Consider the following 24,095-nt stretch of genomic DNA (forward strand, 5'->3'; position numbering starts at 1 on the left):
TAACTAATTACCTAACTAAGTACAAATGTGCTAGCATCATGCTAACAAAATGTTAAATCATATTAGTTACATGTTAGTTACAGATGATAGCAACATCTAGTGAAGTGTTAAAGCATGCTAATGACATGTTAACTGTGTTAGCACAATGCTAAACATTAGAATATTGATAAAAAACATGCAAATCATGTAAACGGCATGTTAATCGTGCTAGCATGATGTGAATAATGTTAGCATCATGCAACAAAAAAAAACATGTTAATCGTGATAGCATGATGCTAGAAACATGCTAAATGTGTTAGCATAATGCTAACAACATGTTTATTATGCTACCATCAGGGTAGCAACATGCTAATTGTGTTAACATTAAACAGTGAAAATAAATTAAACTCAACCATTTAAGGTCATTTCATACATGTTAAATGGATCCAATTTATGTTCAATAGAATTTTTTTTTAAGCATGCTAGCATCACACTAACGGCACAGTAACTGTGTTTGTATAATCCTAGAATCTTGCTAAAATATGCTAGCAGCATGCTAATCGTGTTACCATAATGCAAACAACATTAACCGTGCTGTCATGATGCTAGCGACATGCTAATTAAGTTAACATCATGCAAACAACATGTTAATCGTTCTATAGCATGTTATTTACATTATTTGAGGCTTCATTCATGTTTGTGCAGGACGAGTTACAGTGACGTTTAAAGGCTTGCTCAAATCACCGACCTTAAAATAGTGACTCCAAAGTACCACTAATAAGTACTTTCTATTCCAGATACAAATTAACAGAGATCCAGACAAGAACATTGAGTTTCTACTGCAAACAAACAGATGCATTCAGGGAAAAATGGAAAGAGCAGTGTTGGTCCGCAGCAGTTCTGCTGGTCTCCATAGTGACCGTCATTAGGTGGGCTTGATTGCAAATGAGCTTGAACAACGTTGTAGTGTGTGCTGAAGAAATGACATACAGTATATATGAGGACATAAGAGCTTCAAAAGGTCAGAGTTGTTCTTTACTTCAAGTTCTGTTTTGAATGAATGGAAAAGTCAGCATGAAACAAAAATCCATTTTCTAAATGTTATAGATCGTATTGTGGACAATTCATCTGTGCATATGTTTCATTTTTATAATTTTTTGACCTCATAATGTTTAATCAACAGTGGAAATGACAGACCTCTCTGGTGAAGTATCCAGGTCTTCTCCAATCGTTTAACACACTTAAACTCCCCCCTCATCTGCATACACTTACGAGTGCCACGCCCACATCTCTCAATCCCTTGTGAAATAGAAGTTCACTTAATTGTAGGGTTGTCAAATCAAATTATTTTGTTAATTGAGTAATCGGATCATTTTTGTGTCAATAACATTTATTTTAATCATGATCGTCAAACAGTGGATCTCTGAGCTGAGTGAGTGAGTGGAGGCGGGGCTCATTTGCATATTCATAGAGCCGCGAATACTAAATGAGGCAAGGGTGTCGAGTTACATTCAAGCTATTTTAAGGCATGAATACATTTTTTTCAATGAAAAAAAAAACATTTAAATATGTCATTTTGGTGATCAAAGATGAGTTTTAAGGGATACAGTTATTGACTACAGGGGGACTTTAAATAGTTTCAATATCGTACAGCCTTTGAAAATGGTCTAATAATACGCTTCACACATTCTCGTCCTTGATGAGTCACTTCCGGCATTTTGCAATCGAGGATTCTGTAGCTATTTTTGTTTCATCCCAACTTGAAACGTATTGGTAACTATGAAAACTTTATCAGAAGTCAATCAAGTCAAGTTATTTGTATCTGTCAGATGCGACACCACCCAAACATTGGATGGAAAGATATTTAATCACGTTTCTGTCACAAACTCACCTTTCAGCTGTTGTGCCTGAGAGTTTATATGGCTTTTAAAAAGGAGCCAATGTGGTTTATTTTCCATTAAGCCACAATAAAAAGAAAAAAAAGAAACCCACATCTCTCTGCTCTTCTGTTCGCACTTTTCCAGGTTTCAGGCTGCGTATATCCATTGTGAGCGGAATGAAAATGAGGGCAGGCAGCGTAAGGAACACGCGACGGAAATGAAATGCATTGATTTTCAAACCTACTTTCACGCCGCCTGTATATTTAAAGGCAGTGGATTGTGCAGTTTGGTTGTATTTGTGCTGGAGTGATTTATGGGTTTGGTTTGACCAGGCTGATCATTATGAAAAGCCACATTGTGCTGCTCTCCCAACTTCCACTTTAAGAGGAGCTTTTATAGGGAACGAAGAGAAGTGACGGGACCCGTGAATGAACAGAAGAAGTGTGAGACACGAAGAGAGCGAGAGATTGAGACAGAACAGCACATCAGGGGTTTCTGTCTCTCTCTGCTGTTAATTGCTCACCAATCACAAAATGAATCAGATCTTGATTGGAAAAATTATTGCTGTCATTTTAAAATGTTGTACTCTATTCTCATACAGATTTGAAAGGGTCTTTGTCTGCTCATAAGTGTAGGTGTTTTGCACTAAAACATTCATCATTTTGTTTTTCATGACTAGTTTCTGCGTTCTCTCTGACCGTTAGGATTAAGTTTAGCATGAAATGATATTCATAGTTTTAATTATTTTTCCTAAAAATCTACATTTCATTTAGTTATTCATGATTATGAACATGCTACTGTAGCTTCACTGTTTCTTTATGTAAATGATCTAGGATTGGCTCACATTTTTGCATGTGAAATGAGTACCAACACCACATCAAATTGCTGAATACTAAATAGGCATTGATATGTAGATATAATTAGTATAACACTGAAAAAAATTTTAGTTTTTCAGTTCCAGGTTGAGAAGGAACTAGTCACTGGAATTGTGACTGGGTTTGTACAGTAAATGGCACACAGGTTTGGGGAGAGGTTTAACTAATGAAACTTACAGAATTTTTACATAGTGAATCAAAAAAGCAAGACAAAATGCCGATTTTATAAATAGCCCCATGAAATGAGCCTTGAAACCTTATCGAGAGAAATGCTTTAATTTTTTTTATTGTTATGCTTTTATTGATTTTAACTCTCCACCTGCTACAGTAGCCACACCCCAAACTCTCGCTATTGGTTGAGCTGCAAAGTGATTGACAGATGTACGCTTTCAATGTTTTGATGGTGCCCGAGGGTCTCAATGTTCACACTTTTGGTGGAGAAGAGAAACCCATGAATGGCATACTAAAAGTAGTCAATGAATAATAAACTGGGTCAGGATAATGTATTTTTTACATAAATCTTACATACTTCACCTTTGTAAATAATTAACTTCTGTGAATGTCTTTATAATGCTCATTACCAAACAGTGGATATATTGTGTGATGTTTTGTCAATGTAAATCAATCAGTAGTTTTCTGGCAACAATTTGCAATGCAATTAAAGGGATACTTCCCCTCTGGAAAGATGAATGTGTATTTAAAATGGGTCATTTACATAGTAGAAATGTGAAATTATTTTTGAATTTGGAGCTTTCTAGACTGAGAAAAGCCGGTAAATGTATTTTTGGCTTATGTGGATGAAAGACAACAACTCCCAGAATGCACTTGCTTCGCTGCCCTACGAGGCCACTCCCAAGCCACGCCTACCGGTAAGAGAGCGCAGTTAAATAACTAGGCTAGACTGCTAGTTGACTCGAAACTTAAAAGATGCCATTTTATCGTGAGTCTCCGTGACAAGTCTGCCCGGGATTTCGAGATAGCCCAAAATGTCCGGGATTCGGCTTTTGCGTTCTACAGTCGCCATTCATCATGTTTACTGTATCGAGCAGGACGAGACTGAGGGGCGCGGGAGAACGGCGTGATTACTGATGAGCGACACCTGTGAGACGCACCGGTCTTCTATCTCTCACGGAGGAGCGGGAATTTTCTTAGCAATGTTAAAACGCACATCAACCGATCACTTGTTTAGCGTTCATGTAAACACTACATTCAGATTCACCAATCGGAATGAATTCAGTTAGATTGAAACAAAAGGTGTGCATGTAAACAATGAATGGCGACTGCAGAAAGCAAAAGCCGAATCCCGGACATTTTGGACGATCTCGACGGCTGGACATGTCCGGGAAAAAGAGGATGGTAACCCCTACTACTCAGCTTTCTCCACAGAACAAGAGCCTGTTAGCTTAAGCCTGGTTCACACGGGACGATTTTAAAATTGTCTGCCGATTTTCCAAACCTGAGAGACCCCACACACGGGGATAAAAAATCACGGGTCTAACAGTTTTGGTCGTACAGTGTGTGGTGCGCAGCCACACGGCAAAATCAACACATCACACACGAACCGATTTGACTCCCGAGCATTCCCAGATCAGACGGGAAATCGCGCAAAATACCTAGAGATCAAACGTGACTTCAGAGTAAACAATCATGGCGGACGAAGAGGATGCAGTGGCAATAGTTTGTAGTTTGTTTTTAAAAAAACTTTATCAAAAGAAAAGGCGATGATCTCTGACGTCCACCGGACTTTCTGGTGCGCCATGCCGCCGGCTGTTTTGATTATATTTCCTGGTGTTTCCTCGCCGCCTCGTCACCTCGCTTTCTGATTGGCTATACTCCACAGTCCACAGGCTGCGTGCTCGGGGGACACCACACACAAGAAGAAATCGGGCCAAATAAATCCAACATGTTGGATATCCCCGATTTGAGATCGGAGCGGTCCCGACGTCCTTCCGAGCAGACGAGAGCAGCCTTAACACACCACACACGGCAGGAATATCTGATCAAATTATTTTACGATAATCGGAGCATCCTTAAGATTGTCGGAAGGGGTGAATCGGGGCTAAAATCGGCCTAATTATCCTGCCGTGTGAACTAGGCTTTAGCTTCCAAAAAAAGATGGCTGACACTATGTGTACATTCTGTGAGTGAGATCCCTCTATGGGCGGGTTGAGAACATGCGGGACAGATCCTCCTACTGGCTGTAGTCTCTCGCCTCTGGCCAAAAAATCCTCAGATGACACAAAATGACGATTTTTGCGTCATCTGAGGATTTTTTCCAGACAAAAAAGACATAAATCTCTCGTCTCAGGGGGATATGAGGGAGGGAAGCATGGTCACTCAAACATACTACAGGTTTTCTACCAATACAAAGCTTAATGCTAAATGCTGAAGTATCCCTTTAATGAGTTGACCCCACAAGAGCTTTGGTAGTATGTTTATCCAACAGCAATGTTGTTCCCAGGCTCCTTTGACAGGCATTTATTTTAGAAAGCTCAGGAAAAATATCTCTCTTACGTCTCTTACAGACTGAAGGATAGTGCTGTCAGGAGCAGCCATTCAGAGAAGCCTTTCCACATGCCGGATGATCTGCACGTTCCCTCTTCTAATGTCACCCTTTTTAGAGAAAAATGAATACCCCTGCGTAACTGGCTGAGTATATACAGCATGTGTGTGTTTGTGCACTTTATCAGCCGACAGATTGTGATTAGATGCCGGCAGGAGCTCTGTGTGGCTGGACTGTGATCTGAGGAAAAGGTCAAGAGTGGCTTTTTTTCCCCGAGCAAACCTACAGAAGGCATCAGTGTTTCTGAAACCACGATATTATTAGTTCACTCTCCTACCGTGATTCACAGCTTCTCAAAGTCCCCATCTCATTCATAATACCTCATTAGCATAAAATAACCACCAATGTGACAAATATGCTCAGAAATTGGTGAACAAGGTCTTGCCTTGATCTAATTAGACATGCTTTGTTCGTAGCACTGTTAGTAGAATTAACCAGCTGAATTCCCATGAAACTCCAAATTAAATTGGCCAATTAAAAATTCTCACTGGATCACTAAATAGTTGGCATAGCCAGATCTTTCTGCTATTATCAAATAGCCTATATTTTAATGCCCATATCATACATGTCATAATATAGTTGACACATTAAAATACTTCCACTACTTCATCATTTTGCTTTCTCTGTAGTCAAAATGTTTTAGAATATTGTTTTAATTTGTAATCAGTTTCCATTCTGTCTTTAGTAAAATCCTAACAAAAGCCTGCATGCAAAAGTTAAAAACCTAATGGCATCATCTTCCAGGAAGTGACGTCATTTTGGAGGGAAAATAGCTGCATAAACATAAGTAAGTATATGGATCTGATGATGATTTCAAAATATGAAATTGACTATGAAAATTGCAAACGGACCTTATAAGCTAACTGAGCAATAACTCTTCATTTCATCCTGTTGTGTAACGAATCAATTAGTAATAAAGTTTAACAGCTTAACATAAATATGTCCACCGTGTAATTTAAATAATCCGCAAACTCAGAGTTCAAATGGTATCGCATTACAGGAATGATTCAGCCAATTATTGTGCAGAGTACTTTATGTCACAGATTTATTTTATGTCTTTCAAATAAAGAGGGTAGAAGTCTTCACAGAAACTGATTTGACCATTGGACTTGTAATCGTGGTACATCTGTATGCTCAGCAGACTCTCTTGGAATGAGCCCCAAACCTGGAAATGAGTTTCATTTTAGCACGTCTGAATGGGTTTTTGGGTTAAATGCCTGAATCACTCTCAGAACGTTTTTATATTATTATTTTTTTCCAGCGGATGAATGATACAAACATTGACAGCCAATCAGAATCAATCCGGTTTTAAAGTGCAAGCAAGATTTTTTCACTGAAAAGTTATTTGGGGAACCAAAAAGGTTCTTCTAAACAAAATTAAAGGTTCCAAAAGGTTTTGTTTTTGTTTTGTTGCAACAATGCAAAGAAGAGCCTTTCAGTCAACTTTTTTTTATTTTTTTATTATAAAGAACCTTTTGTGGAATTGAAAGATTCCAAGGATGTTAAATGTTCTTCATTGAACCATAGATGGCAACAACAACAAACCTTTATTTTTAAGTGTGAATGTCATTCGCTGCTAAAATCCTATTTTGGATTTTTGGATTCAATTTTTTTATGAGTGTACCGATGTTTGCCAAAGTAACAGAGGAACGCGTGTAAACGCCAAAATGAAATGGTATTTGTAATCAATTTTACATTTACAATAATATCATGTATTTATATGTGAGATAGGACATTCAACATGAAAAAATTAATTGGATTGTAAAAAGTGTCTCTCCATGATATCTAAGTGCCGTCTTTGGGTAATAAAATGCAACTAGATTTGTAGCAAAGCATCAGAAGCGATCATTAGGCGAAGCAGTGTCTGGTGGGATTTGTCCTCTGCTCAGATGAGCGATTGTCTTTGATTATGCTGCTGTCTGAACACTGTGATGGGGAAAACAGACGGGGTCCTGCTATAAATGTTCAGAGCTGGATTCTACTGTTCCCATAGATGAGCGCACAGGGGAATTAACTTGTGACAGGACGCCTCAAATTCAGTGTGATTTGTGCAGGATATATTTACACAGAGACAAACAAACACGTGTTGTGTTTTTTGGCGTGTGGACTGAAGTGTTGTAGAAGACAAGGATTTTCTGTGATGCAATGCTTTGTCATGTCCCTGAGGTACAAACTGATACATGCCGAGGACACATATATTTGTGGATTGTTCAGTTGTCACACAAATCAGTTTTTGTCCTACTTTTCTAAAGGCAAGTATTACTATTACTATTACCTCAGCATCGGTCGTGATCAGCCATGGTCTCGTTCACTCCGGCTCCAACACGCAACCACGAAGCTTGGGTGGTTCCGCAGCGGAAGACGCAAGTCAGGTTTAGACCAAGACTTTCTCCGACCCTCCCGGTTTTCGAGTTATCCACACAAAACCGCTTCTCCCCTCTACGCGAAACAGAACGCGATGCTGTGATCATCGGCGATTCCATCGTTCGGCACGTACACGCTACGTTAGGTAAAAGTAAGGTGCACAGTCACTGCTTTCCTGGTGCTCGTGTTTCTGATATCGCTGCTCGCGTTCCCGAGATCCTGAACGGTGACGAGCGCGTCGGAACTGTGGTCCTGCACGCGGGAGTGAACGACATCAGGCTGCGCCAGACGGAGATTCTGAAGAAAGACTTCAGGAATCTGATCGATACGGTACGCAGCACATCGCCTGAAACAACGATCATTGTGTCAGGACCGCTTCCCACATACCGACAAGGGCATGACAAGTTCAGCAGATTATTTGCGCTAAATGAATGGTTAATGTCATGGTGCAATGAGCAGAAACTGCTCTTTGTAAATAATTTGAATCTGTTTTGGGAGCGTCCTAGGCTTTTCCGTGCTGATGGCTTACACCCAAGCAGATTCGGAGCGGATATTCTGTCCGATAACATCTCCAAAATGTTAAATACCCTTTGACTAGTAACCAAAAGTCCAAATCATAGTCTCTGCTGCACCAATTCAACTGATATAAATACTAGTGTAGAACATTGCATAGAAACCGTGTCTATTCCTCGTTTAGTGAGATCAAATAATAAATCTACTGCAGGATCTAGGAAAAATCTAATTGTTATTAAAACAGAAAATGTTGCTATTAGTAAACAAAAACTATTTCTAAAGCTAGGTCTTCTAAACATTAGATCACTCACACCTAAGGCAGTTATTGTAAATGAAATAGTCATAGATAATAGCTTCGATGTACTTTGCCTTACTGAAACCTGGCTTAAACCAAATGATTATTTCGGTATTAATGAGTCTACTCCTCCTGGATACTGTTATAAGCATGAGCACCGTCTGATTGGTCGTGGCGGCGGTGTTGCAACCATCTATAGAGATATTCTCAATGTTACTCAGAAAACGGGTTATACTTTTATTTCATTTGAAGTACTTGTACTAAATTTTACGCTCTTAGATGTTAGAAAAACATCCCTATTATCTCTAGCCTTGGCTACCGTATATAGACCGCCAGGGCCTTACGCTGATTTCCTAAAAGAGTTTGCAGATTTTCTCTCAGACCTATTAGTCAATGTCGATAAAGCATTAATTGTTGGAGATTTTAACATACACGTAGATAATCCAAATGATGCGTTAGGGGCTGCGTTTACAGATTTATTAAATTCATTTGGGGTCAAGCAAAACGTCACCGGACCAACACATCGTCTTAATCATACACTCGATTTAATTATATCACATGGAACCGATCCAACCGATATAGATAACATTCCACAAAGTGATGAAATCACTGATCACTACATGGTAACTTGCAAATTACGTACTGCTGTAATATGTCATGCAGCGTCGCGTTATCAACCAGGCAGAACAATCCTCCCATCCACCATAGATAATTTCTCAAATTGCTTATCTAATCTGTCTCAGCTGCTGCCTGAACCCAAACAAACAGATGAACTAGAAGAACGAACTAGCACTATGAGCACCATTCTCTCTAGAACATTGGATGTGGTTGCACCTATTAAATTAAAAAAGGTCAGAGAGAAAAATAAAGCACCATGTAACAATAATACTACGCATGTTTTAAAGAGAGAGACCCGTATTTTAAAGCGTAAATGGAAACAAACTAATTTAGAGGTCTTTAGAATCGCGTGGAAAGACAGTATGTCACGTTATAAAAAGGCCCTAAAAGCGGCCAGGGCTGAGCACCTCTGCAAACTAATAGAAAACAACCAAAACAATCCAAGGTTTTTATTTAACACCGTGGCTAGACTAACAAATAAACAGACGTCACCCGAACAAAATATCCCGTTACAGTTCAGTAGTAATGATTTCATGAACTTCTTCACTGAGAAAATAGAAAGCATCAGAACCACAATTGTAAACGTTCAATCTTCAATTGCGCCTTATAATTCAGCTTCAATTATCACCCCGCAAGAACAATTACAGTGCTTTACAACTATAGAACAAAAAGAGTTAAATAAACTTATCACTTCATCTAAAACATCAACATGTTTATTAGATCCTATACCAACTAAACTACTGAAAGAAGTGTTACCTGTAGTGGAAGAGCCTCTCCTCAATATTATTAACTCGTCTTTATCTTTAGGTCATGTTCCAAGAACATTTAAACTGGCAGTTATAAAACCTCTCATTAAGAAACCACAATTAGATCATAATAATCTAGCAAATTATAGACCCATTTCAAATCTTCCATTTATGTCTAAAATATTAGAAAAAGTTGTGTCCGCTCAACTGGGCTCTTTCTTGCAACAAAATTATATCTATGAAAAGTTTCACTCTGGATTCAGACCGCACCATAGCACTGAAACTGCGCTCGTTAAAATCACAAATGATTTACTTTTAGCTTCTGACCAAGGCTGTATCTCAATACTAGTTTTACTTGATCTTAGTGCTGCGTTCGATACTATAGATCATACATTACTCTTAGATCGACTACAAAATTATACTGGTGTTCAAGGACAAGCACTAAGCTGGTTCAAATCATACCTATCTGACCGCTACCATTTTGTCTATTTAAATGGAGAAAAATCGATCATAACTCCAGTAAACTATGGAGTGCCGCAGGGATCTGTGTTAGGCCCTCTGTTATTCTCAATATAAATGATGCCACTTGGAAATATTATAAGGAAACATGGAATTAGTTTCCATTGTTATGCTGATGACACTCAAATATATATTTCATCACGGCCGGATGAAAACGCTAAATTTTCCAAATTGACAGAGTGTGTTAAAGATATAAAAGATTGGATGACGCGTAATTTTCTTTTATTAAATCCAGACAAGACAGAGGTAATACTTATCGGTTCAAAAAACCGCCCACAAAACCTCGCACAATACAACTTTAACATCATAGGATGTCCTGTTACTTTATCCTCTACAGTAAAAGACCTGGGTGTTATACTCGATTGCAACCTGTCTTTTGAAAATCATATTCCATATGTTACAAAAACAGCCTTTTTCCACCTTAGAAACATTGCTAAGCTACGTAATAGCTATCAGTTTCTGATGCAGAAAAGTTAGTTCATGCATTCATGACCTCGAGACTGGATTACTGTAATGCTTTATTAGCTGGTTGTCCTGCATCTTCAATAAACAAACTACAGTTAGTCCAAAATGCCGCCGCTAGAGTTCTTACGAGATCAACAAAATATGATCATATAACACCAATTTTATCATCACTGCATTGGTTACCTATAAAGTTCCGTATTAATTACAAGGTATTGCTACTGACTTATAAAGCCCTAAACGGCTTAGCTCCAGTCTATTTAACGGATCTTCTATCACCCTATAATCCATCGAGCTCTTTAAGATCACTAAATTCAAGGCTTTTGGTCATACCTAGGATATCCAGAACCACCAAAGGAGGGAGAGCATTTTCACATTTGGCTCCAAAACTCTGGAATAGTCTTCCTGATACTGTTCGTTGCTCAGACTCGCTCTCCCAGTTTAAAACTAGATTAAAGTCGCATTTCTTCAGCCAGACATTCATATAATCCTATAGTTCAAACTACAATCCGGCCTCTAGCTCATAAATGCCAGAGGAGAACTGGCCCCCGACTGAGCCTGGGTTCTCCCAAGGTTTTTTTTCTCCATTAGGTCACCTGATGGAGTTTTAGGACACCATTAGGTCACTTGATGGAGTTTTTCGGTTCCTTGCCACTGTTGCCTTTGGCTTGCTCAGTTGGGGATATTTTGGGGATATTTAATTTAATTTTATCAATCAATAAATTCCTCTTGAAACAAACTTTGTTGTCTTATTTAAATGTAATACTGTGAAGCTGCTTTGATACAATCTGTATTGTGAAAAGCGCTACATAAATAAATTTGACTTGACTTGACTATTACTGTTGCTCAAAATAGGGGCTGCTACAGTAGCCACACCCCAAACTCTCAGCCTGTTACATTAGCCACGCCCCAAACTCTCAGTTTGCTACAGTAGCCACGCCCCGAACTCTTAGCCTGTTACAGTAGCCACGCCCCAAACTCTCAGCCTGTCACAGTAGCCACGCCCCAAACTCTCAGCCTGCTACAGTAGCCACGCCCCAAACTCTCAGCCTGCTACAGTAGCCACGCCCCAAACTCTCATCCTGTTACAGTTGCCATGCCCCAAACTCTCAGCCTGTTACAGTAGCCACGCTCCTAACTCTCAGCCTGCTACAGTAGCCATGCCCCAAACTCTCAGCCTGCTACAGTAGCCACTCCCCAAACTCTCAGCCTGCTACAGTAGCCACGCCCCAAACTCTCAGCCTGCTACAGTAGCCACGCTACAGTAGCCACACCCCAAACTCTCAGCCTGCTACAGTAGCCACGCCCCAAACTCTCAGCCTGCTGCAGTAGCCACGCCCCAAACTCTCAGCCTGCTACAGTAGCCACGCCCCAAACTCTCAGCCTGCTACAGTAGCCACTCCCCAAACTCTCAGCCTGCTACAGTAGCCACACCCCAAACTCTCAGCCTGTTACAGTAGCCACGTCCCAAACTCTCAGTCTGCTACAGTAGCCACGCCCCAAACTCTCAGCCTGCTACAGTAGCCACGCCCCAAACTCTCAGCCTGCTACAGTAGCACCGCCCCAAACTCTCTGCCTGCTACAGTAGCCACTCCCCAAACTCTCAGCCTGCTACAGTAGCCACGCCCCAAACTCTCAGCCTGCTACAGTAGCCACTCCCCAAACTCTCAGCCTGCTACAGTAGCCACGCCCCAATCTCTCAGCCTGTTACAGTAGCCACTTCCCAAACTCTCAGCCTGCTACAGTAGCCACGCCCCAAACTCTCAGCCTGTTACAGTAGCCACGCCCCAAACTCTCAGCCTGCTACAGTAGCCACGCCCCAAACTCTCAGCCTGTTACAGTAGCCACACCCCAAACTCTCAGCCTGCTACAGTAGCCACGCCCCAAACTCTCAGCCTGTTACAGTAGCCACGCCCCAAACTCTCAGCCTGTTACAGTAGCCACGCCCCAAACTCTCAGCCTGCTACAGTAGCCACGCCCCAAACTCTCAGCCTGTTACAGTAGCCACACCCCAAACTCTCAGCCTGTTACAGTAGCCACTCCCTAAACTCTCAGACTTTGGTGTCGGAAAGGCCCTAATATCACTGCAATGGGTTTTGACTTGGAAAACTCCTCTCACATTGTATTCAGAAAAAGTACAGATCTATTTTCCATGGCGTTTCCTGCGTTAGGCGACGAGTTATTTAAGTGATATCTCAACTGATTAACGCTATTAACCAACTCTCCAAACACAGGTTTCCTCAGTGTTGAGCGACTAACCCGCAGCGGCTCTTTCTAATGGTTTTGTGGCATGATAATCACTCCTGTCCTGTACGCTCCGCCGCTGGTGGCGTGGGCTATTTGTTATCGCAGGAGTTCCTCAGAGAGGTCATTAAATCTGCCGTTGAGCTGAGAAATAATGCAGTGAATCATATCGCAACTTCCATCCAACAGCTTTTGCTAATCGGAGCTTATGGGCCTAAATACATATGGCTCTCACATATGGCTCCTCAATAATGGCCAAAGATGAGAGGAGATATTTTCAGAGCTTAACTGATGTGTGACTGAGATTGCACTCTTGATGTTGAACTGATAATCTCTGGCTGCGCTCATTGGCTGTGGTTTGTCACCCTAATTGAAACCTTTTGATATTGCTCACCCCCAAATAGTATTTTATTAGTAGCTGAACACTTTTATAAAGACTAGTTTGACTAGAGTTGTACTACTCTTGATAATAATAGCTTGTAGCTCAGCCAGCCTTTTGACTCCTTACAATTAAATACTTGCATTAATCTCTTTGGGTTAATGTGTCGCTGAAATAAATAAATATAAAAAATTAAATTAAAGCCTATGTTGACGTTCTTTAATATAAGGGATAAATCTGCATTGTTGTTGTGACTGTCAGTAGATATATTATAATCGGATTGATGGCTTAATCGGATTGAAAAGCCTCTATGTAAACACCTCATGTGATCTGACTGAGGTCAATCCAAATGTAATTTTGATCGGATTGAAAGGGTGGTGTAGACCTGGAATAATCGGATCTATATATCAAGCATTTAAAAACGACTATTTTATCAATCAAATTAAAAAATATGCATGTTTACATGCATTTTACATCTTTTTCAGAATGTTACCAAATATTTTACCACATATTATGTTACAACATATTATGTTACAACATATTAGCACATATATTTGAATACAATTGTAAAGTTTAAGGATCATATAAATATAATTTTCAAAATCTAAAATTTAATTGGATTCATTACAACTGATGAAAATTAGCGCATGTGAAGATACCAGTTACGAACTGCTACGAGACTTGGGTTGAAGATCCAAATGCAGCTTTATTAGGACAATCCAGAATCATAATCCATGTAACAGGCTAAAGGTCAAACAGTCCAGATGAGCAACAAGGCAAAAAACACAGGCAATAAGAGTAATCCAGAAAATGGGCAGAGAATCAAAAAAGCCAAGACACCGGAAACCAGATTAAGCCTCAGAAATGCTGTGAAACAACGCAAGACTTCGCAAAGAGTGAGTGAAAACACAGGGCTAAAGAGGATAATGGTACACAGCTGGAAGTAATCAAGCATAATGAGTCCAGGCAATGTGTTATGGGAAATGTAGTTCATGATATGATCATGGCGACCGGAGGAGCGCCCTCTGGAGGCTATCATCGGCGTGACGATACCTAATGACATATTTCATGCAGTCTCTTCATCAGCAGTCTGAGTTAGGGATGCACGATATATCGGCATTGGCCGATATATGTTCATTTTTAATGTTGTCGTTATTGGCCCGATAAGAACATTTGGCCGATATATTAAAGCCGATAAATAATGGATTATTTCCCTCAGCTGAGACACTTCAGATGCGAGCTGTTAGCTATGATGTTTTTGAATTGCTTGACATAACTTCAAAAAGGAAAATACAGTGAAGTACAACATTTAACATTGTAATCAGGCTCTCAAAAAATTATATAAAAATTTGAATTTAGATTTATCGGACAATATATCGGTTATCGGCTTTCAAATATATAGAATTATCGGTTATCAGCCACTATTTTGAGTCAAAAATGTGATTAGTGATGCTCTTTTAATGACAGCTAATCAGATTATAGCATTAGTTGGCTGATAGTAGCTAATAACCACCCAATCAAGCTGGCCATTAAATGACTTGGGATTTTAAGCTAAATTCCGTATACATTTGGACCATTTTTATAAAAAAAAAAAAAATAAAAAAAAAAAAAAATCTGCAACTGCATGAACTGAGATATTTGCATAACTACCATAGTCAATTGTTGGTACTATTTTTAATGACTCTAAAATAAACAGATTTTCCCAGCTTAGTTCTAAAAAATGTTTTGCCAACATTCCCATTAAGTTATGTAAATTGAATGTTTTCTGTATGTTCAAAACGTCCAGTTTTGTAAATGTTTTAAAAAACTTTTTTTCTTGGTTATATGAACATTAAGGAAACATTCCATTTGATCATTCTTCAGACATTATGGGAACGTTACTTTTGAATGTTTTCTGAATGTTCTGAAACGAATAATAACATTAAAAAAAAAAAGTCCAAATAAAACATTTTAGAAAAAAGTTCTTTGAACAATGTTGTTTTGCTAACATTTTGAGAACATTACGAAATACCAGATAACTTTACCTTTTCTGACACTGACTATTAAATTCACTGGAAGAATGTTTGTTCGTAACTTTGAGAAAACGATTTAAGAATGTTCTCTGTTCTCTGGGATGGTGTGTTTGAATATTTCACACAGATATACTTTAGCACAATGCCAAGCACGTACGTATACACTCACAAAGACACACACAGGAAGTCTACGAGCCTCTCAGAGTAAGAAGATTTATTACCCTAAAGTTTCTCTTGAACAGAACGCACCAGTGATCCGGGCTCTGGCAGTAGATGACTTTACTGTTGCAGTCTGTGAATTTGGACACAGTCCAGAGACGAGCGAGGGAGAGAAAGCGCTCTGACCCTAATAGCCTGCAGAACAACCGCAGGAGAACGGAGGAACGCTGAAGCTATGCAGCTGGAGATTGAAACGTGTTGATCGGCTTGAGGAGAATTGGAGCTAAGTAATAGGTCAATTTGAGGGCCCACGGAGCCTTTCACAGCGAATTCACTGAAACGCAGGAGGAGTGGAAGGGAGAAACGGAGAATCTAGAGCTTGTCTGGTCTTTCTATTGTCATCGCTGGTTCTTGTTATTTTAAATGAAAGTGTGAAAAATAACACATTACAGTTATATTGCCAATCAGCAGAGAACATATGCTGGTGTGGTCCGTCCAAACTAGAAAACTGACCTTGATAATATTACATCAAAACACTCAGAAGAAAGAATTCAAGCATTTACGAAACCCTCAGTAGTTTAGTGAAGATATCAGATAATACCATGGTATTTTGTTGTATTTACACTCATGTTCCATGGTATTTACATGGAAGTCTAAGGTACTTTAGAGAAAAGCATGGAATGCCAAAATATATAGTAGTACTGATGCCTATGGGTCAGTTATCAACAATATTGTGTTTTTTTTTTTTTTTTTATGATAAAAAGAAGTGATGTGCTAAAAACAAAATCACAATGGACAATTCTGGACAAACTGGTCTGAAATAACTATAACTATACTCTATTCCTAGATATAAAATGTCAGTGCTTCCCTAAGGAACAGTTCAATTATTGTGTTCCCTTTAGACATTTTAATACCATCTTACTTCATATTCCTTTATGGCAAGTCAAGAAATATACTCACATATATATAACTATACTCTATTCCTAGATATTTTTTTTTCAGACCAGTTTGTCCAGAATTGTCCATTATGATTTAGTTTTAGCACATCACTACTTTTTATCATAAAACATAAATAAACACACACACACAAAAACACAATCTCTTTAAAATATTGTTTTATAACTGACCCATAGGCTTCACTTTAGTACCACTAGATGTAGTCTCCAACATTTTTTTAAATGGCAGCTGTGTAGAAAACTATTAAATTATGCATGCCAGTGTTATTCCATGCAACTTTTTCCTCTGTGTTGAAGTTTCTGATTAATAGTTCTGTTACAATTCATAAATCTATTTAGAGTCTTCAGCCTTTTCCCCCTTTCGATTATTTCCAATATCTGAAATAGCATTTTTTTTTTCTGTATAACTGTTTATAACTCAATATACTGTATGATGTTAATAAAGCAATAAGCCACTCAAGCCACTGTCTGTTATAAGATAAAACTGTCAAATAAGTATTACTTATTAATATCAGTAATCAGAATCAATGATTCTTCCATCAAGTAATACAGTTGTTTGTTTGTTTGTTTGTTTGTTTGTTTGTTTGTTTGTTCATCCAAAAGTGGAAATGTGTGTCATTTTTTGGCCAAAAATGTCAGTGCATCCCTAAGAAACAGTTCAATTATTTTGTTCCCCATTGGACATTTTAATACAATCTTACTTCATATTCCTTTATGGCAAGTCAAGACATATAGTCAGTCATAACTGTTTATAACTCAAGCAATGACTGTAAATAAGGCAAGGCTGTGTGTTATATGATAAAATGATCAAATAAGTTTCACTTATTAATATTAGTAATCAGAATAAAAAAAGAGCAATCAAGTATTGCTCCATTGGCCAAACTCTACGTCTGTCTACGGTTGCCCAGAACTTGCAGATTAACACGCAGGTGTTTACCTTCAGCTGCGCCTCATTCTCTATCAGACTTTCGAGTTGTGTGTGTGTGTGTGTTTATGAGTCCGTGACGTGGACGGACTGAGAGCTGAAGAAGTCTAGTCTGGTCTGTGTGCAGAACTCATCAGTATTCCAGTCTCTCGTTCTGTTCTCATCTTCATTCTTCACTCTCCCTCCTTCTGTCGCTTCTGTACATCCCATTCCTCAGCTGCCTCGTCTCATTTTCTTCCCATCTACTCAAGCATCCGAACACGTGTGTGCCTCCGACACACCTTATATCCTCCTCCTGAGTGATTTCATGTGGAGTCTTAATACGCCTCATTATCTGCACTACTTTACCTTGAGATTTGTTGATGCAAAAGCAGACACAATGCAATTTGCATATATTTGTTCCCGTTCCCTTGAAGAGCAGTAATTACCAAGCTCTTAGAATGATTTCCAAAGGCGTAGCGCTTCGACTTCCATCGAGGAGCGAAAACCTCAGCTGTAACTGAATTATCAGCATGTTTTGCCTAGATATATTTATTCTCAAGACGAACCTGCTGATCTCAGTTTGTGAAGTGTCTGAATAAGAGGGTGTCACTCCAGAATTGTTCTGGCACCGGCGGCTCAGCGAGGGTCGGCTTCACGCAGGTAGACTTAATTGTACGCGCTTGCCCGGAGCTCCCAGCCGCCTGGTGATATTTTTATTACAGTACCGACCCCAAAGCCCTCCAAACCACCATCGTTTGTAGAACACAATCAGTTCTGCTCAATTCACAATTTGTCTTGCTGAACATTTCCAGACGAGGAACGCTGAGGAACAGCTGTGGACCAGAACTTCACAATCCTCCACAGCCCATTCAAGACATCAGCAAATTAAGTGTTATTTGAAATGTTTTGTTAATCCAAAAAAAGCACACTCTGCATCGAAATCAACAGTATATATTCACATAAACATCGGAAAAGAGACACACTCTGAATGAGGCTGTTTCACGTATACAAAAAAATCTACAGAATCTAGATTATAATTAAATAAAACTGTCTGAAACTGTAGTGATGTTACGCTACACCATTACTACACACTTGTAGTGTAAACACTGTTGATTAAGCGTGGAGGGATCTAGTTTTTGTTGGATTTTGACACGTACTGCATTCTTCCAGTGTGTGTATGGACGGAATAATTGACTTCAGAAAAATAATGCATATTAGAACATAATAATGTTTGCTCCACTTGCGTCGTGACTGCATTATCACCTCAGGTGTGCATTATTGTTTCTCTTAAAGCCTAATTCAACGCCCTGGAGTCAATTATTCCCCTTATACTACGGTTACCACACCTCAAGACATTGAGCACATTTCCATGAACACTAATACGCTGATAACTCACAAAAAGCCTGGAGTCAATTATTTCCCTTATACTATCAGGACATTGAGCACGTTTACATCCACACTAATACACTGATGACTTATTGGTTGTTGGTTTACATGCAATCCCAAAATCCGGCAATGCAGTTAAACTGGGGTAAGGAGCAAAAATCTAGTTATAAACTTTCTATCAGTTTATACCTTAACTTTACTGGAAAATGGGTTAACCCGTATCATCCAAGACTCAGTTGCTGATCTCAGAGCTATAACGGAGGATTGACCCACTGATATGCAGACTAATGCAGTTGTTATCGAGAAAGAAAGAGTGATTGATTAAGTGTGTGAGTCTGTATGTCTCTCCGTGTTCAGCATCTACTAATAGCAAAGCTGTAAGTTTAACTGCTTCAAAAACAACTACGTTACCAACTTGCTACTGAGAAATATCGCGTAGCCTTTCAGTTGTGAAACTATTTTGTTGCTAAAGTCGCGGAGCAGCACTGACAGAAATCTTTGTGCACATGTATGTTTGGGTGTGTGTATGGGACAGAGAGCAGGAGAAATAGAGCGTGTTTAACATAGGTGATAAAACGTAATTTCATGGGAAAAACATGGACATATTTTTTCCCCCCAGTTTTATTCTATCGTTCGTTATATGTATTTGCTTGGTCAGTGTCTTTGTAGATTTTGGTTCTTTTGCTGTTTTCGGCTGCAAGGACCTTTGAACTGAAATCATTTGGCGAAGTAATATGGACACGTAATGCGGTCAAAACCTGCCTGGAACTACTTTAGCCGTGCGTTTCCCTCAAAATAATTGCACACCTCGGAACGTTCGTCAACCAATCAGAATCAAGCATTCATCAGCCTTGTAGTATTAATATATATATATATATATATATATATATATATATATATATATATACAGTAGTAAACATTCAGAATTGTAAATATATATATATATATATATATATCTTTAATCTTGTTAATAAAATTCTTTGTACTTTTATTTATTTATTTTGAAATGCACAACCAATTACTGTAAACAATCAAACCAAATGTGAAAACACTGTCGGCAGCGTCTCTCAGTTAAAAGATGCAACAATATGAAATCAGAGGATTGCTGTTTTGGATTTCAAAAGTTTTGTTATTTAGAAACCTAAAAAGCACAATATTATTGTTGTATGTTTTACAAGAAAATACTATTTCAGTCTTTCTAACTCAAAATCCGTAGTATTACTTGCCATTTATTTGTAATTATATGATAAATATACAAGTGAAAATAATTTCAATATAAAGCCTACACCATTTTTTTTCAGTCTATATAATCAAATTTGCAAAGTACTGTAACACTTTTTTTTTTTTTACTCCATTAATTCCGTGTCCCAGACTTGGGAAAAAACGTGCCATGGACTTGGAATACCAATGGATATGTCCAGGGTTTGTGGATTTGGAAAGTGCATGCACACTAGCAGATAAGCCCTAGTAACTGTGCTAATTGACTGTTTTATTTAGAAGCGTTGGAAAGGCGGATCGATATCTGTACAGGTTTAGTCTATTAAGCATGTTCTCTGCCTTCTTATCACACAACCTGTGAGGTCGGTGAAGTCGCCAGGTTTCAGGCTGTTGTTCGAACAAGAAGTTACTGGGATTCTGACATGGAGTCGATGTTCCAGCACTTTTTTCACAGTAGTTTATGTCCGTTCTGCAGCAAACTGAAGAAACAATCAGGATTTTGCATCATTCCCAATGAGTCATTTCTGACATTTGGAGAGCACTGTCACACTAGCGCTCTTCATAAAGACACCCATTTGCTTGCTTGATGTCAAAGCAGTCGAGTTGCACCCAAAAGCAAAGAAACCATTGATTCTACACCAGAACTGCAGGAGTAAACAACTATTGATGACTTAGAATTTGTGCACAATCATTTATTCTAGAATAATAACTTCTGTTAGCAGCTTGTCTCTGAATGAATCATCATCAGAAAGCGGCTCATTCTTCGCATCTCTTGCGATGCAAGTGCCGTTCTGTGCAAGTGAAGTTTTAGTGGCAAATCAAGAGGAAAAATATTCCAATAACAGTGAAATTAGCGTGTATTCCTCTGAAGTGTTTACAGTGGTAAACATCTGCCACCAGTTCTTATGGTGAAGCTCACGTTGATGTTGTAAATGTACTGTGGTTCAGACCCAGTGTGAAAAGAGACCTGTGGGACAGCAGGGGAAATCTTACGATCACTGTCGGCAGCATCTCTCAATTAAATGATCAAACAATAATCAGTGGATTGTGGTTCTGCATTTCAAGAGTGTAGTGATTTAGTATAAAGCACAGAGATGATTCACTGTTTATAACACTTTGCTTCCAGTCAAGAATATCTGTCTGTTCTATCCATCCATCCATCCATCCATCCATCCATCCATCCATCCATCCATCCATCCATCCATCCATCCATCCATCCATCCATCCATCCATCCAGCCATCCATCCATCCATCCATCCATCCATCCATCACCCATCTTGTCAGTCTGTCTGACTGCATGGACTTAAAACTCTTAACTATATATATATATATATATATATATATATATATATTCAAACAATTTCCTGTTGGTTCACATGTAAAACTTGATGCTTTGGCTTGTTTTACAATTTTGAACACATTTTTTTCTGTGACATACTCGGTATTAACAGTTTGTTTATTGAGCTGTTGTATAAAACAACAGCTGACTGCCACATGTAATCCTGAGTCGCACTCGTTTATTTAATATTACTTAAATCTATAATTAATAAAGTGCCTTCATTTCTATCTTGCATTTAGCAATCTAAAACAGCACATTATGATCTGAATCATCTGTGAATGATCTAGTCTACATCTGTGAGTGATCTGTGAATGATCTGTGAATGATCTCGTCTACATCTGTGAGTGATCTGTGAATGATCTCGTCTACATCTGTGAGTGATCTGTGAATGATCTCGTCTACATCTGTGAATGATCTGTGAATGATCTAGTCTACATCTGTGAGTGATCTGTGAATGATCTGAGAGTGATCTCGTCTACATCTGTGAATGATCTGTGAATGATCTTGTCTACATCTGTGAGTGATCTGTGAATGATCTGTGAATGATCTCGTCTACATCTGTGAGTGATCTGTGAATGATCTGTGAATGATCTAGTCTACATCTGTGAGTGATCTGTGAGTGATCTCGTCTACATCTGTGAGTGATCTGTGAATTATCTTGTCTTCATCTGTGAATAATCTGTGAGTGATCTGTGAATGATCTCGTCTACATCTGTGAGTGATCTGTGAGTGATCTCGTCTACATCTGTGAGTGATCTGTGAATGATCTCGTCTACATCTGTGAATGATCTGTGAATGATCTAGTCTACATCTGTGAGTGATCTGTGAATGATCTGAGAGTGATCTCGTCTACATCTGTGAATGATCTGTGAATGATCTTGTCTACATCTGTGAGTGATCTGTGAATGATCTGTGAATGATCTCGTCTACATCTGTGAGTGATCTGTGAATGATCTGTGAATGATCTAGTCTACATCTGTGAGTGATCTGTGAGTGATCTCGTCTACATCTGTGAGTGATCTGTGAATTATCTTGTCTTCATCTGTGAATAATCTGTGAGTGATCTGTGAATGATCTCGTCTACATCTGTGAGTGATCTGTGAATGATCTGTGAATGATCTAGTCTACATCTGTGAGTGATCTGTGAGTGATCTCGTCTACATCTGTGAGTGATCTGTGAATGATCTTGTCTTCATCTGTGAATAATCTGTGAGTGATCTGTGAATGATCTCATCTACATCTGTGAGTGATCTGTGAGTGATCTGTGAGTGATCTCGTCTACATCTGTGAATGATCTGTGAGTGATCTCGTCTACATCTGTGAGTGATCTGTGAATGATCTCATCTACATCTGTGAATGATCTGTGAATGATCTCGTCTACATCTGTGAATGATCTGTGAGTAATCTTGTCTACATATGTGAATGATCTCGTCTACATCTGTGAATGATCTCGTCTACATCTGTGAATGATCTCGTCTACATCTGTGAATGATCTGTGAATGATCTCGTCTACATCTATGAATGATCTGTGAGTGATCTCGTCTACAACTGTGAATAATCTGTTAGTGATCTGTGAATGATCTCGTCCACATCTGTGAATGATTTCGTCTACATCTGTGAATGATCTGTGAGTGATCTCGTCTACATCTGTGAATGATCTGTGAGTGATCTGTGAATGATCTCGTCCACATCTGTGAATGAACTCGTCTACATCTGTGAATAATCTGTGAGTGATCTGTGAATGATCTCGTCTACATCTGTGAATGATCTGTGAGTGATCTTGTCTACATCTGTGAGTGATCTGTGAATGATCTCATCTACATCTGTGAATGATCTGTGAATGATCTCGTCTACATCTGTGAATGATCTGTGAATGATCTCGTCTACATATGTGAATGATCTCGTCTACATTTGTGAATGATCTCGTCTACATCTGTGAGTGATCTAAAGGTCCAGTTAGTTTGCAGAAGTTCAGCAGTGACGGCTTCTGCTTCTCTGGCACTTTTACTCATGTTAACCTGCTCAAGACTTCAGACTTTAGACAGGTGCTGAATGGACGTTTCCAGTGTCCAACTCCCAACTCAGCATTTATGAAAATAGATGCTTCTTTAAAGTACTGTTGAGCCTCAACTGAATTGAAACGCGTTTTCCTCAGATTATTAGTCAGTGAATGCATTTCATGTCTCAAGGAATTTCAATTTTCACTTCATTACAGGAACTAGACGCTCGTGATCCGCTGCCAAATGAGATGCTAATCGAACCAATTGTGAGATTAGTGAGACCGAAATCTGGCCAATGGCAAATCAGGACTGACGCTCATCGCTTCATCACGACAGTCATGCGGACGACAGACCCGCCGGCAGTGTTGATTAGATCACTTTGGGGAAGCCTTGATTTGGATTCGATAACAATATGTTTTTGCTTTTGTTTTCCCCTCTATCACACACTGGACAAAGGTGATTGCCACATGATTGTTGGTTCTGGTGGAGGTTTTGCGATTGCCAATGCATTCGAAATTGTGTTTTCCAAAAAAGTGCCAGACAAAATCCAATCCTGATGTCCCAAAATACACTTTTTGTCGTCCTGGTAGATTGTGTGCTGCACATTGTGACAAAACTGAATCCCATTAAAGGAATAGTTCAGCCACAAGTGAAAAGTTTACTTCAGATCTGCATTTTTTA

At 39.0% G+C, this 24,095-nt stretch overlaps 1 protein-coding gene across 2 annotated transcripts in view; it reads left to right on the forward strand.

The window, feature by feature from the left end:
- Window positions 1–24,095, forward strand: part of brinp1 (bone morphogenetic protein/retinoic acid inducible neural-specific 1) — a 192,721-nt gene that overhangs the window by 77,525 nt on the left and 91,101 nt on the right. The window lies entirely within an intron of this gene.

Source organism: Leuciscus leuciscus, assembly GCF_965113295.1.
Source record: "Leuciscus leuciscus genome assembly, chromosome: 5".
Lineage (NCBI taxonomy): Eukaryota > Metazoa > Chordata > Actinopteri > Cypriniformes > Leuciscidae > Leuciscus > Leuciscus leuciscus.